Source organism: Lagopus leucura, unplaced genomic scaffold, assembly GCF_019238085.1.
Source record: "Lagopus leucura isolate 7727_CA_CO unplaced genomic scaffold, USGS_WTPT01 Super-Scaffold_100012, whole genome shotgun sequence".
NCBI classification, from domain to species: domain Eukaryota; kingdom Metazoa; phylum Chordata; class Aves; order Galliformes; family Phasianidae; genus Lagopus; species Lagopus leucura.
The window spans coordinates 1336548-1352345 of NW_024962267.1; the positions used below are offsets into that span (position 1 = coordinate 1336548).

General features: G+C 37.5%; 1 long non-coding RNA gene across 6 annotated transcripts; it reads right to left on the reverse strand.

The window, feature by feature from the left end:
- Positions 1-1774: 1774 nt before the first annotated feature.
- Positions 1775-15798, reverse strand: LOC122181956. Of its 6 annotated transcripts, XR_006179637.1 has the most exons (12): positions 13577-13634; positions 12244-12301; positions 9931-9974; positions 7216-7286; positions 6188-6750; positions 5865-5955; positions 5305-5456; positions 4529-4667; positions 4279-4417; positions 3877-4015; positions 2565-2669; positions 1775-2002 (listed from the first exon to the last, which is right to left on the reverse strand). It is a non-coding gene; the product is annotated as an uncharacterized LOC122181956 (long non-coding RNA). The 6 variants fall into 6 exon arrangements; XR_006179636.1 differs by lacking the exon at positions 13577-13634 and adding an exon at positions 15770-15795 and having other exon boundaries at positions 1775-2669; XR_006179634.1 differs by having other exon boundaries at positions 1775-2669.

Genomic DNA, 15798 nt, shown 5'->3' on the forward strand with positions numbered 1-15798 from the left:
ACCTTCAATTTCTGGGGTATAGATGTAGTTGTTCTATTTAGGGTTTGTTTGTTTGTTTTTTAAATTGTCTCCTACATAAATAAAATTTCATAAACATCAGAAAACTACATCAGCATGAACAGAAAACATTTTTAGTACTTGCCTAGAGCTAATATTATATATAGAAGATACATAATGTGGCAGCTGCATATCCACACTTCACTTCTATCAATACAATACAGAAAGAATCAGACCTATTTGGATCAATAGAATCATAGAATCACAAGGTTGGAAACAACCTATAAGATCATCTAGTCCAACCGTCTCCCCATCACCATTGCCACCACAAGCACTAAACCATATCACGCAGGACGTCATCCAGACACCTCTTGAACACTGCCAGGGACAGTGACTCCACCACCTCCCTGGGCAGCCATTCCAGTGCCTGACCACTCTCTGAAATAGTTCTTCCATATGTCTAATCTAAACCTCCTCTGATACAACTTGCAGCCATTTCCCCGTGTCCTGCCCGTTGCCTGGGAGAAGAGGCCAAATCCCTCTTCACCACAACCTCCCTTCAGGAAGTTGTAGAGTGCAATGAGGTCTCCTCTGAGCCTCCTCCAGACTGAACAATCCCAGCTCCTTCAGCTGCTCTTCCTAAGACTTGTGCTCCAGACCCCTCATCAGTTTCATTGCCCTTCTCTGGACACGATCCAGAACCTCAACATCTTTCCTGTAGTGAGGGCCCCAAAACTGAACACAATACTCAAGGTGCATCCTCACCAGTGCTGAGTAGTGGGGGATGATCAGCTCCCTGCTCCTGCTGGTCACACTACTTCTAATGCAGGCCAGGATGCCGCTGGTCCTCTTGGCCACCTGGGCATGCTGTCAGCTCATGTTCAGCCGAGCATCAACCAACACCTCCAGATCCCTCTGTTCTTCACAATCATCCAGCCTCTTGTCCCCAAGCCTGTAACGCTGTATAGGGTTGTTGTGCCTAAAGTGCAGGACCCAACACTTGGCCTTGTTGAACTTCATCCCATTCACCTCAGCCCAGCAATGGGCCCCAGTATCGACCCCTGGGGGACACCACTTGAAATGGGTCGCAAGCTGGACTTCACTCCATTCACCACTACCCATTGGGCACGGCCCTCTAGCCAGTTCCTTACCCAAAGAAGTGTATACCTGTTCAGACCACAGGCAGCCAGTTTCCCCAGAAGCCTGTGAGAGACTGTGTCAAAGGCTTTGCTGAAGTCTAGGTAGACTACATCAACAGCCCTTCCCTCATCTACCAGACTGGTCACCCAGTCATAGAAAGAGATGAGGAAATAGATAGGTAGAAATAGATGAGGGAATAGATAGGTAGAAAGCCATCCTTAAAGCCAAAAAAGGGAGCAGATACAAAAGCAGATGATTTATCTCCCCCATAAAATATCCGTTTTTGTTATGGAAATGCCATCTGAAAGAACTGTGAGGGATGAACCTAAATAATAAAAGATACTCAGTAGTGGTTATGGAAAGCTGAGGATAAGCTTCAGTGGATAACATCAATGCCTATATTATTTGCATCTGTGACAGTAACATAAATGCCTAATGTTGTTTTTATGTTTTATTTTTCCAATATGTTGCTTTGCTAATGTTCAGTAAAAAAATAACTTACAAGTAAGTAAAGGCTTTCATTACTAGTGGAATGGCAGAACAATATAATTATCATGTCAGGCGACACAGCATTTTGCAGTAACTCAGTAAATAATTTATGTCATCATTGTACATTTTTTAATAAAAACTACTATTTTTAAATGCACATTAGTGTCATGAAGACATCAGAGTAGCTTGCAAGATACATTTTACATAGTGATACTGTGGGGTCCACAAAAGCTTTCACATCTCTTCAGACACAGGTGAGACCCAAATACTGTCAATGGGGTTTGCTTGGTGAAATTCTAGCTCCATTGAAAGCAGTCCTCCCTTCGAATTCAGTAAGGTGTGACTTTCACTTACTGTTTTCACACTGGGCCATTGGCTAACGTAAGGCATAAAAAAAAAAAAAAAAAAAAAAAAAGACTTCTGGTCAATCAGGGTTTTAGTACAGATCTTACAGTCTGAGAGATAAAGTAAATCAGTGTGGATCAAATCTCTTCTGAAGGGATCTTAAAGGTCAAGTTGATGGTCAAGTCATTGTGATTGCTTAACTCGTCAACTCCGTGTAGAGACTTGCTGATTATCACGCTGGTTTTGGAGAGTTGAGTAGGACTGGTCTGAGCCCACTGGATTAATCCACAGGGGTGACTCCAGTGTGCTCAGACATTAACCCTCTCACACAGAATCTGAACTGAAAGGAGGACTTCTCATATTATTGTCTTAAACAGTCTTTCATGTGTTAGTGAGATTCATTATAAAACCACAGTATTACGTTCATGTCATAAATAAAATTAAGTATGAAAATCTACCCTTAAAATGGATTCTGCTTGTTGCCATGCAATTCTAGGAACAGTCTATATCATAAGACAAAAGTCAGAGCTTGTTGAAAAGTTACCATTATTAAATCAAAATATATAAACAAAGATCAAATGGAAAAGGCATACTTTCTTTGTCTTAACTTCCTCATGTTCTGAAGGGCAAAGGAAACTGGCCCCAGCCTACATCTGCAGTCTCATGCACATCCTTCGGAAGGTCTCCAGCATCTACCACTACAAAAAGAGAGAGAGAGGAAGGGAGGAAGATGGGAGAGAAACAGATATTTAGGGAAAACAGAACAAAAACCAGATAAGAGTTTAAATAATAGTTTATATTTCCTTTATATTTATTTTATTTCCTCACCTCTCTCAAATGCCAAAGCAAGTCATAGCACATTGCTTTTTAATTTTTTTTTCTTCTCACCAGAGGAAGGATATTATACAGTGTATACAAACATGTATGTAAAACAGTTTGTCTAAGAGAGACAAAGCTTCTCTACATATTCTTACAAAGTAAGAGAGAAGAGAAAGATGCTAGTATGTCAGTAATGTAATAAAGCGTGATTAAATAAACAATATGGGCAATATGAATAGAATGCTCTGAAATTTTTCACAGTACACAGGAATAAACTAACCATTCAGTCCCTGTCCCTCTTGAGCTCTGGTACAAAGCATGAAGCAGCGCTCAGCTGGAGACAAGTCTTGTACTTGATCTTTGCAAGTCATCTATTTGTGCTGTTTGATCAAATAATAACACACAAGCTCCTAATAGGTCTCTTTTTTTTATTCTCTCAGAATAAATCTTTCTTCTTACTTTGTCCTATTGCAAGTTTCATGGATGACAAATAAGTCATTGACATAAAAAACAAATACAAATTGTTGGTTTAAAGATCCATCTGGCTTATCTGGCACCAGCTCCATTTGATGATTATGACACAAGCTTTACTGACATCAAAGTCATGTGTCTTCTGTAGATTTTAGAAAGAAGAAAGCAGTAGCCATGTACTAAATGTGCGGCCATAAAATGGCTGTTATTTTTCCATGCAAAGTATGTCTATTTTAATAACTAATTATGATAACTACAAATTTTAAAAAAAGCATCAAGTTCATTGAACTCAGTTTGTAAGTATTGATGCATGCACAGAGCTCTGAAGCTTTGAGACATCACATGCTCTGCAGAGATGTCTGAGAATCAGTGAAGAAAACTATTATGAATTTTTAATTGTGGAGACTTGTCTAGACTGTGGAAGTCCAAGAAAATAAATAATAAACTAAATCTTTTTAAATCACTGGCAAGGTTAAATTCAGGTTTTGTACACAGGAATAAAGGATTCTTCGATAGAATTTTACCTAATTCCACTGCTACATATTCCTGAAGGAAAAAAAGAGATGATGAAAAAATAAATTGCCTATGAGAATAAATTTTCAGGCAACTATTTACCTTGATGCAGAGAACAAGTAGAGCTTCTCACCCTCGCTCTTCAAGTCCTGCATAGCAGAGTCCCTGTAGCCTCAGCTGGAGGAGCTGCTCTGCATTGCCACAGTTGAAAGAGATGCAGCTGTCAGGTCTGTAAAGCACACTGAGAATAGAAATGGTCACGAAAAATGTTTCTTATACAGATACAGGTCATTATTTTATTGACTCAAGAACTACCACTTCAAAACATGCTGGTATCCCGTATATTTCTGCCCCACTGTATCATCACCAATACCTGTAATACCTAACAGCTAAGCACTGACATTATTAACTCAAAAAAAGGATAGAAAGCCTACAATGCTGATTGCACTTTTAAGAAACAGGCTGTATATGGATTCTGTTATGCTACCAAATCAAAACTATTACCTCAATGAGCTTGGCAAGTGTTTCAAAACAGGGAGTCCAAGGTAATCTACATCTTGTCTCCATTTGCCCTTGCTCTCTGGCTTTGCTTTCTGCAAGAATCCTTGTGAGGAGGAGGAATTTTGTCTGCATTAGGCAAACGCTGCACAAAACAGGAAGAACTTAGCCCTCACTGCAGGGAATATGGCACACCACAGAACAGCAGAAATTCAGCTTTCGTAGAATTGTTTGTAGACTAAATCTGAATACAAACCTACTTCCCACAGGATAAAGGTGAAGAGAAACGACTTGCAGATGGATTGTGTGCTATATTCAGTGCAGATCCCAATGCAAGTCGTCATATGCAGACTCTGCTCTCATGGGTTGCCTTTGACCAAAGCTTGGCATCTCACCTGAAGAAGAAAGTAATTAAAAAAAATAATAAACAAACAAACAAACAAACAAACTGGGCTGAAATTTGTGAGTTTTGCAGACTTGGCTTCATTTTGCTACTAGGATGGTTATCAGAGGGGATATGAAGCTCTTCATTATGGATGGAAGGCTAGAAATGGTGTAAAACTGTTATTGTCAAAGGTTTTCCAGACTGAGTGATTTTAAATTGGATGTGTGTCTTTAACATTTTTCTAGATTCTAGCTTTCCATTGTGAGCTGAGTCTTAGCACATTAGAGCTAGGAAACCAAAACCAGTAGTGCTAGATTTGTCTTAACCTTACCTTAGGCTCAGCTTGAGTTTGCTCAGAGAACTGAATGAAGGTTTAGATCAGCTGATCTTATTCATGAGAATAAGCCCATCTCTAATCATAATGCAACAAACTACCTCAACAGCTCCCACAACCAAGCTATCAACACGACCTTGTCATTTCAATTTTTCACACATTCTTTGCTCCCCTACCCTCACTCCCCTCCTCCACTGCCTGTGTACCATATCACACTAAAATCTCATCTCTCCAGCCTACTGCCATGGGCTACTAATCTGTAATACAGCTCCGTTTCAGAAATGTCAAATAGGATGAAAAAGGTAAAACTCACAAAAGAGAAACTTCAGTTGGCCATCACTTATCCTGTGAAACTTTCTCTTGCTCTTCACTTCACACCATGCTCCTGTCCTGCCCAGGGTTAGTAGGGTTTGGCCTTGGTCATCTGAGCGACGCATGGACAATGAGGGACTGTTAATGCAGGTTCTAAAAATGAGAGAAATAAATGTACGGCAATCAAAAAATATTCCTCTTTCTCAGCCATTAAAAAAAAAAAAAAAAAGCAGTTCATAGGATTATTCTTCTAAAATCCACTAATCCTCATTCACTGTTCCTTGTTCTTAAACTTCCCAACGCCTGAGAGCATCAAAAACCCATAGATTCCCCTGTCTTCTTGCTTTCACTATGAAAGCACTACTCATGCAATCAGGAATAAAGATCAGCAGATTTCCATATTTCCAGTTTTTCTATCCTGAGGTAATAAAAAAAAAAAAAGGTGAGCTAGACCAATTAGTGAATTAATACATTTAATGTTTTTTTTATTATTATTTTTTGCAGGTATTTTATAGGCAGGAAATAGAACACTAAATTTATTTAAAAAACATTTTGAATTACTGGTTCAGTTAGCTGTATATACTCCAAGTCAGTGGTCAGAGCAATCTATCAGTCTTCCAGCTCTGTCTGATCCAGCTTCTCCAAACAAAATCTGTTAGAAAAGTGATGACGTGTGTTATAAATATTTTTTCTAAAGCTCACACTGTGATCCACATAGAGAACTGAGGGTCTGGCTTATTCCTGGAGCCTCCAATTTTCTGACCAGTTCATTTCAGTAGAAAGTAGGTACTTAAGGATGATAACCCTGCATCCATAGCACGTTTTATACACAGAATAAAGTTTATCAGTGACTTTCTACATGACAGAAGGGAATTCTCTTTTACCTTTGTCCATTATTCTCAAAGGCCAGAACTCTTCATCTCCTGTGGGTGTACGAAAACACAGCTTGCAAAAGCGTTAGATCAGACGTGGGTTTTCATCTCTGTCCATTTTCTCTCACATGAAAGACTTACGGAGCAAGCAAAGCATGCTTTTGTTGACCAGCAAAGATCAAAAAGGCAGATTATTTTTGTCCTTCAGCCACTAGACTGATACTCTCAGTTCTGTTAACATTCTGCCCCTGTTTGAACTGGACACTTTGGAAGTATCAATAATGCAAGTTGGAGGGCTGCACTATTACTCATCTTGTGTTTGCCTCTTCTGCAAAATTAAATGAAGTTGAAATCAAAGGAGACACAATCTCAGTCATATAGGCAGAAAATCTCCTGTAGCTTCGCAGCAATTCTTGGTGAAATATTTGAAAATATTTATGTTGGCAGCAGCAACTGATCCACATTGTGAGCACAGAGTTAACAAAATACTTCCACCCCACAGAGACATAAACAAAGTGTTGGAAGGCACTCATCATGCTATCCACCCTCTCCTGCTTCCTTGACAGGCACATCTCCTGAAACAGAATGTTGTTTTACAGGAACATCAGAAAGTGCAAAAGTAACTAATAAAACAGTGACAGTCCCACTGTAACCACAAGGACTACAAACAGTAAACAGTGCCCCCCTATTATTTATGAGTGAACAGAATATATGTAGCTATCAGAGCCCTTTCTTAACATCACCAGTTTGGGTCAAGAATAGATTCTGTAAGAGAGCTCAGTTTATTTCTCCGTCTCAGACTGTTTCCATGATGAATGTTCTTACAGGATTCAGATGATTCACTGGATCAAGAACAGAAATGTCAGCTGTGACCAGCTCTGTCAAATACTGTTGTTCTCTACCTTAGCTCACCGCTCTATGCTCACAGTCAACAGCAGCACTCTTATGTTTGTACTTGGCAGAATTATGCTCAATGCATCTGTTGTAGCGTGTTTCCTTCCTTAAAAATATGTGCTTAGGAAAATTCACGATGCACTTACATATAAAAGGATAGTGTTGAAAACACTGTAGAAATATTTATCCACAGCTGAGAAGTTCTTGCCAATTTTCTCTGAAACAAAGAATAGTAATAACATCTTCTCATGGTGAGATATATCTGATTATAAGATTTCTAATCTGTTAAGCAACCATGTTGTGCAACAGGTACCACATGGATTCCTAGCTGCTGCCCTACTTTGACATCCCAAGCAGCAGTAGGTAATGAAGGAAGCCTTTGTCTACTGCAAACCTGGCCCACTCTGCAAATTCAGTTGATTGGTAGCTCAGCCTCACCCTGGGGACCTGCTCCCCTGTGCAAGAGATAACACCACAGTCCCTGGGCTCCCCTAAGACCAACTGCAAGATTTTCGAATGCAAAACACAGGAAGAGGTTTCTTGGACTCCATTAGCCTCTCCTGCAAAGGCTGGTAATAGTCTGAATTTCAAAAGCCTCCTCTGCCCAGTTACACAGGTAGAATTGCTGGTCACTGTGGAGAAAAGATACGAGGGATTTTCAAGATACTCAAGCAAGACTTGGCCTGATTTCAATCAAAGCTGAGAAATGAGAGCTTTTAAAGCCTGAAATTTAACTCCATTTTCTGCTTTTATACACACTTTAAATAATGAGTTTTCTTGCTGTTTTTCACTAAGGTCTGTTGCTTTCTTGCAATAAGAATGGATCTAAGAATAATGAGACACTCGGTGACATTTTCATCCCAATAAAAAAACCCTTGCCTTATTCTTTCACAGTTCTCAAGTGATGCTCGCATGTATTTCAGTATCTTCTTATCATTTGCAGCTAGTTTCAGATCTCCCTCTTCACCCAGCTCATGCGCAGTCTTCCCAAACATTTTTTTATAATGTTCAATGGCACTGCATGCCTCCATTTGTTTGCTTTCTTTTAAAAAACAGTGGATAGTTCTCCATAGTGAAGATTTTATAGACAAGCAAAGTAAAAACAAGCCTCTTTTATCCTTGCCTCCTTTCACTCTAACAAGTGAATAGCTTAGATGTACATTAAGTATTTGAAAGAATAATACAATTTAACCAACATATGCTGCTTGGTGACCTAAATCACCTGCTTTCATAGACAGTTGACATTATTTACATTGGGGCTTTTATGTAGAGACACATTTTGAATGACCCTTCAGAGTGAATATGCGCAGTAGGAGCACTACTCTGTATCACACCTACCACTTACTGTACTGTCTCCAGCTACCATGTATTTTTCAACCATGTGAATATAACTCTGAGGAAAAAAGCTTTTTTTTTTTTTGGTCAGTGGCTGACTTTAAGACCATGTTCTGCACACAAAAAAAAACTTGATTCCTTTCACTGATGGAACATATCCAGCATACCCTAAACCTGACGTTTCCTTCCAGGGAGTCAGCCCTTGACAAGGGTGAAGCCAACTCTGGATAACTTCAAGGCAGACTGGAATAAGTCACCTTTTCGTTGCAGTATCTGATGTGGCCATAGACATAAAACATTTGGAGACTTACTTGGTGTCTTTTCAGAGAAAAATATTTAAAAATGAAGCTGCAGATCAGACAGCTGAGCTGACAAAGCTTACAGGAAGTGAACACAGTAAACAAGTCTCCAGACACTGCAAGACAAGAAGAGCAAATATTTTCTTCCTTGGGAAGGCAACTAGTTTTTACTAATTTTTTATTTGACTATATCCCATTGGTGTCAGATAACAGGGAAAAGAACAAGTAAGGATGTGGATTGGTGTCAATATGGATTTAATGAGAAATACTATCATTATAACATTAAGATTTTTAAAATCATAATATTTTAAGGAGTTTTTTTTTTTAAAAAAACTGAGACTTATACATCCACAATTTCTTCGAGTATTGCTACATTATTTTATCTTGCCTATATATAGTTATGAATATTATTGTGTTATTGGACATTCCATGATACAAACTATAATATCAAGGCACCATTATTTCCTAGTTTATCCTTGCTATAAAGTCATTATTTCCAAATGTTGACTCCGTAGATCTCTAAAGAGTTAAATGTGAGGAACTCAAAACCTCATATAAGACAACAATAATCCCATAAACAAATGTAGCTTCATGGTACTAAGTAGATGAGCTTTGACCTCACTGGGGCACCTCTAGCTCTGAATGCCAGTCTCGAATCTGACCATTAAAGCATTAGTCTCAACCACCAGAATGGGATGTGTTTAGAGAGGTGCTGTGTCACCATACACAATTTTGGGTTTTGAAGCTGATGAGTTTAAAATCATCTATAAGGATAAGTTTACAGCCAACTGTAAGAATCTAGAACACTTGTGATGGATCACCTTCAGACTCTTCTGCCTTTCTCTTCCCTACATCTACCTGACCATAATCATGCAGGACCTGTTTTTATCTATTTGTTTTTTTTTACATAGCTTTGCATTTGCTTCTTTGAAATTAGACCTCCCAGCATAACTTTCAGGTTGAACTCGCTGAGACATACTGCATGGACATCTCCAATAAGTTGAAGCTTAGGACTGTATGATACTCAAAGTATTAACTGCAATAATTACTCATTTTATGGCATACCAGCTTATTATAATATGAAAACCACTGTCATTGTGATTACCAACAGAACACATAGCAACTGGGAAAATAAGGTGTTCCAAGTTCATAATTATCAGAGCTTGCATGTAACATTATTAGACCACATGCAGGTAACATAGAAAATTTTATATCTAATTGACTTACCTACAGAAAATTCATGCTGTCTCCTGCCCAGGGGTGCAAATCTCCTTGGAAGAGCAAGACCAGAATTGAGGAGCCAGGAGAGAATTTTTACAGTCTTTTACTGTTCATTAAGCGAAGATCTGCAAGACTCAATCTGATGTTGTCTGTCTTTTTAAGAGATACATCTTCCAAGAAACCTGGGCTTTTAATTTACAGAGCTCAGAAGAATGTGAGAATATGATAGTCTGCATCTCTGTGGGGAACAATTATTGCTGGATGATATTGTGGGTTGTTTTTTTTTTGTTTTTTTTTGTGTGTTTGTTTTTGGTTTTTTTTTCTTCTCTTTTTTTCCCCACAAGTAGAAATAGCTCGATTTCAGCACGTGGAAAATCCAGGAAGCTAATCCATGCAGTGCACTAATTCTGCTCTCAAACACAAGAACACACAGTTTCTGAATGTATGTGGTAATGACCTCCAGTATGATGCAGAAATGTAGGGATGGCTTTTACAAGATATCCAGCAATGCAAGGCTGCTACATATCGGATAAGATCCAAGCCCTTGCTGTGTAACCTCCACAGCCTTAATGATGTTCTTAATGGATACGTGGGCTGAAATTTATAGTTTCAACATGAGAGCTGAGAGTTGTGGGTGTTTTATATTGTTATTTTAATTAAATAAATAAGACATCAAAGTGATTCTAGAGACAGCAAATGCAAGTTTTTCTCATTTTTTATAATGCTCAGGCAGTCTACCATGATTTCTCATACAGCATTCTGTTAAAGTTGTAAGGGAGGCTCCAAGTCCCAGATTTTGTTTCAGAAGCATGATGAGTGCATCTGTATGCACGTTTGTGAGACTACAAAATTAGTATATAGATTATCTTGAACTTCAATATCTCAACTGGGAAATGAGGATAAACTTCTTTTACTGTACATACCTTTATGTACTACATAGCAATAGCTTTCAGTACACAACTGAGATTTATTGTCTTTTTTTTTTCTTTTTGAAGTCGCATTTAGAAGTATATATTAATTTCTCACATTTACAGATACACGATACAAATCAAACTGCTGAATGTAATCTGAGCAGGAAGCTGAAGAGAAAGATTAAAACAGTATTTTAAATTTAGTCTAGTTTGCAAATGACCCTTGACTCTTCCTGCTTTGTGTATTCTTGGAAGGAAAATATATGTAAAATATGTTTCCTTCTCACTTTATCAGGTCTATGTTATTAAGGGCAAACCAATAACAAATAAACCAAACACAAATATTGTTGATTGTATTACTATAAACTAATATTACTGGACAAATTATTAACAAATAATAACTCCCTATAGCCATTTGGTAAACACTGGATGCATTTTTGTTAAAAATCATTATGCCATATATTTTTAGCTGCTCTGGGAATTGTTTTTATGGCCAAAAATTAAACCAAAGCACAGTGTATGGCCACAAAAAAAGAAAAGAGCTATTTTCACTAATAGCTTGTGAATGATTTTGCAATATAATTTCATTGGGTGTTAGAATATATTTTATTTCATCAGTTTCAGATGTTTCAATTTTTTTTCAGCTTTCACTTCTACAAGTATTTCATTCCATTTCAGTCTAATGATAAAATTTCATTTTAACTGCTGGATATATTGGTTTCTCCACAGTTTTTCTTCTTTTTATTTTAACCACTTGAGGACTTGTACCACAACGAGAATGTCTCTTTGTTCTCTCTGTCTGATTTAAAGCAAATTGCCCTATGTACTACAGTAGTTTTGAATGTATTAAAAGTTTTTAAAATCATGAATTATGTGAAATATTCTAACAGTTTAAGTTTAAATGATGCAATTAGCCAGTTACAACTGGAACTACCAGGCCTTATTTAAAATAATGAGGTCTGACAGTTATGGAGCCTGAATTATTCATTGATAACTAGCTTTTCCTCTTTTGCAAACCATGGCTAACATTAATAACAGAGGTGTAAGTGTGATAACAAAAGAGTTTGACATTGGGAATACAAATACAAACGTGCTAAATTCTTCCTTATTTAAAATTACTTCAGTAGTAACATTTCCAAAGAAAAATTCTTAAGATTATTTTCTCATACATTTCAGTATTTGCTTCTGCATGGAATCGCTGTTTAAAGTAATAGATCTTGGTGCCTCAAAGAGAATATTTTCAAAATACAGTTAATTTCTTCATGTGCAATATTGTAATATTGTAAGTATGTTATCTTACAAATAAAATACAGCACTTTCTATTGTGACTTATCACACTTCTCAAAGTACACACCAATGGCATAGAGCCCTCCCTGGTCTTGAAGGTGTATGATTTCCTAGTACTCACCATTTCACTGGTTTGCTTCATCCATGACCACCCCATCAGCTTTGAAGTTAGCTTTTTTCTTTAGGACACACAAGTAAAACGTTATTCTTTTAACATACATAATAAGAATGGTATCAAGCACCTTATAGTATTTTTTATAAAAGCCTGAATTCTTATGTGTAATTGCTTGCTGTAAGCCTAGATGTTATTAATTAGCATTGCTAAAGAACAAAACAGAATATCCACATAAAACAATCTATCAATAACAAACATATTTGTCTTCTACTTATCCAAGTGCTCATATACATCTGGGTGTCTTTTATGAAAGAAAGAACTTATACAATTGCAGTAGCAACTGGTATGCTCCGTTGTTCTCTCTCAAAATAAAATAAAGCAAAGAAAAGCAAGACGTATAATCTTTCTGGAAGTAGAACATGCTAAAATGACTCATCTATAAGTAGGAATGACTGATTTTTGTCTAGAACTTTTGGTTACCACAGTGGATAGATAACATTAAATTATCTGTGATATCAAAATAGAGATCTTAAACAAGCAGAAGCACAGACTCAATTTAGGATGACCTGTTGAGTTACTGTAATTACACAACTCATCAACAGAGTTGTTTAGAAGGTAATTACGCAACTGATTCTCAGAGTGACAGAAATAGGTGAAATTTTACATGAAACCTAAATAGGTCGAACCTCCAACTGGATGCAGTGTTTTTCTGTGCACCTAACTGGAACTTTCTGAAGACTGTAGCCTAAACATGTATTTTAATAAAATATGCGTCTGTTATATTGTATTGCATACAGTTCCCCAGTGGAGAGAAATCAGAGAGGCGAAGGTCAAAATAAATGCTATATAGATATTGAAGTCTGTTCAGTGAGACTTTGCAAAGGAGGATTTGAAAGATGACTATTTTTATTAGTGCAGATGCATACAATATAAACTGATTTTTTTTTGTGTGTGCAAATGTCAATTATAGTATACGTATTGTTCACTGATGATTATGTCATTGGTCAAGAGGGAGGAGAGCCCCTAGATGAATGATTAATAATCAATGTGTCTGGGTTCTTATTTTATTCCTCAGAAAGGAAGAATGAATTACCGGTGTCTCTTCCAAAAATGATAAAACCTCCAAGAAATAGGTCACACCACCCACATCTGTACGCAGAGGGGCCCCCTATGTAAGTAGATTTCCTTGTTTTGGGCATGGAGGTTCAGCCTCCCCTACTGTATCATTGCTTCACCTTCCTACACTCTGATGCAATTAGGAAGGAAAGGCAACGTGGCTCAGAATCCTATTAATTTTTCATATAATCATGAAAAGCTCAGAGAGAGGGTGGAGAAATACCTGGGGAAAAGGAGTCTGAAGGAGGTCCACAGTAGTGTCTAAGCACGTGGTCTCTCTCTATAGGTGAACCCAAGTCTTCCACTAAGTTTGGGCCAACAGAAGGCAAATCAGACTGGGGCCCCAGGGGAATGAGAAAGATAAAGAATAGTTCCTGGAGAAATACTCATTCTCTGATATTCAGTGATAAATTATCCCAAAGTAGATACAAGATGCATTAAGTATTTGCATGTATCTGTAAATTTAATGTTAACATGGACCATCATCCCTCTTGGGGAAAAAAAAAAAATAAAAAGGTCACATCACTTTACATTGACAAATGTAAGTCAGATGGAATCAGTAGAAATGTTTGGTAGAAGCATATGGTAGTTTGTTTGTTTCTTCCCCACCCAAAGGAGAAATCATATGCTAGAACGAATGTTTTTTTTAATTATTCAATCTCTGTTAGTAGCAGAGTAGGGAATTACTTTAGCTTACTCCTGTGTTGTGTCCTAGGCGCCAGTTAGATATGCCTCCAGGCAAGTTTAACTTGTGCACTCTCCTTTTTGTTAAGTGCCTGATGCTTCTTAAGGAAACCTGCTAATTTCAACAGCTAAGTTGCATGCTCCCTTTCTTTCTTTTCCCCCCCATTCACACTGTCTGTCTCCTTTATCCTTCTACCACTGCTGCAACGTCCTAGATGAGATCACAAAAACCTCAACCTCATAAGCCAAAGTGCTGGTATCCAAAAGCACTGATTATTTTATGCTAATGAATGAGCCATCTAGTAAGACAATATTTCACTTGTTGTGCCCTCCTGGTGGTAGCACAAAATAAATCCAACAGTGTCCTTAATTAACTAAAGAAAGTAGAAACAAATCTCTGTGGTTTAATATTTATGGCCTAAAATGAACAAACCAAAGAAAGGGAGAAAAGTAAAGAGGGGCAATTCAGAGAAAAACATAATGCAAAATTCTCACGTATACTGGAAAGCACATCTGTAAAGACTTGTAAATAAGATACAATCCTACGTGAAGCAAAATTAAGCACTAAAATTAAGGTGATCACTGAAGAGTGTGTTAGAAAATGTATTTTTGTATTTGTTAAAAATAAAAGTTAAAAAAAAAAAATTAAAAAAAATGAAGGCAAATATCTCTCGAAGCAAAGCTAGATCTTGGTGCCCACGCAGGAGTCAGATTGTTTTTATCCATAAAACACACAGTATCATATGATGCCTGAACCTTAATTCAAGTAGCTCGACAACATGAATAAGAAAATGCCAGGTCCATTTAACTGTGTCCTTTGTCAAATGCCAATAGAGATAGTGACTTTTTATAAATATCCGGTAGTTAGAAATATAAAACACTGTAAATAGATAAGGCTACATGGGTTGTATTAATGTGGGGTCATTTCACCCATTTACAATTCCTATTCTTTGGCTAGAGACACATATTTTGTTCTAGCCCTTAAAATATCCTGCAGATCTGAAGCGCTCTTAGAAAGAAGTCTGCACAGACCTACATCAAAGAAGATCCCAGAAAAAGCATCAGGGCTCCATATCACCAGGCTAACTCCAAGGGATCTCAGAAATTTAACTCTAGGGGAAGTACAAATGCACTTTCAGCAACATAGCTGTATTGCAGACTATTTCAAGAGTTTCTTACTGGAACACATGCTTTTCAGATTGCATCTAAGCAAACAATCTATGTAGAACCAGAAATCCCAGCAACACACCATCCAATGAAAAAGACTTCAAGAATAGACAGCTGAATTTACTGCTGTTATTGAAACCTTACTTGAGCCTGTGAGACTTGTTCTTTCCTCAAATTACTTTAATTTAATTGAGAAGTCTGTATTCACACTAGGGCCATTAGCATGCTGGGATTAAAATGATGAGTGTTTCCTAAAGCCTATCTGTTTATATGACAGAGCAAAGACTGAATTTCCTAGCAGGTGTGCAACTAAATATAGAACAATGACAATACAACGTATTTGAAATTTGCCTTGACCACATGTGCAAACCCTGTGAAGTGCTAAGTTCTCTGTAGCCCACTCCCTTCCTTCTCTTGATAATTTTATGCTATCGTGTAACACTGTAATGTGATAGAAGTACAGCAATAACAGCAGGGTGACAAAGCTTTTGACTGCAGCAACTGAGGAAAACAAACCCAAATGCAGCAACCATAGACACAGATATGAAGGAAAAGAGCTGCTTACCTTTCAAAGGTCTCAGGTACGCAGGGAGC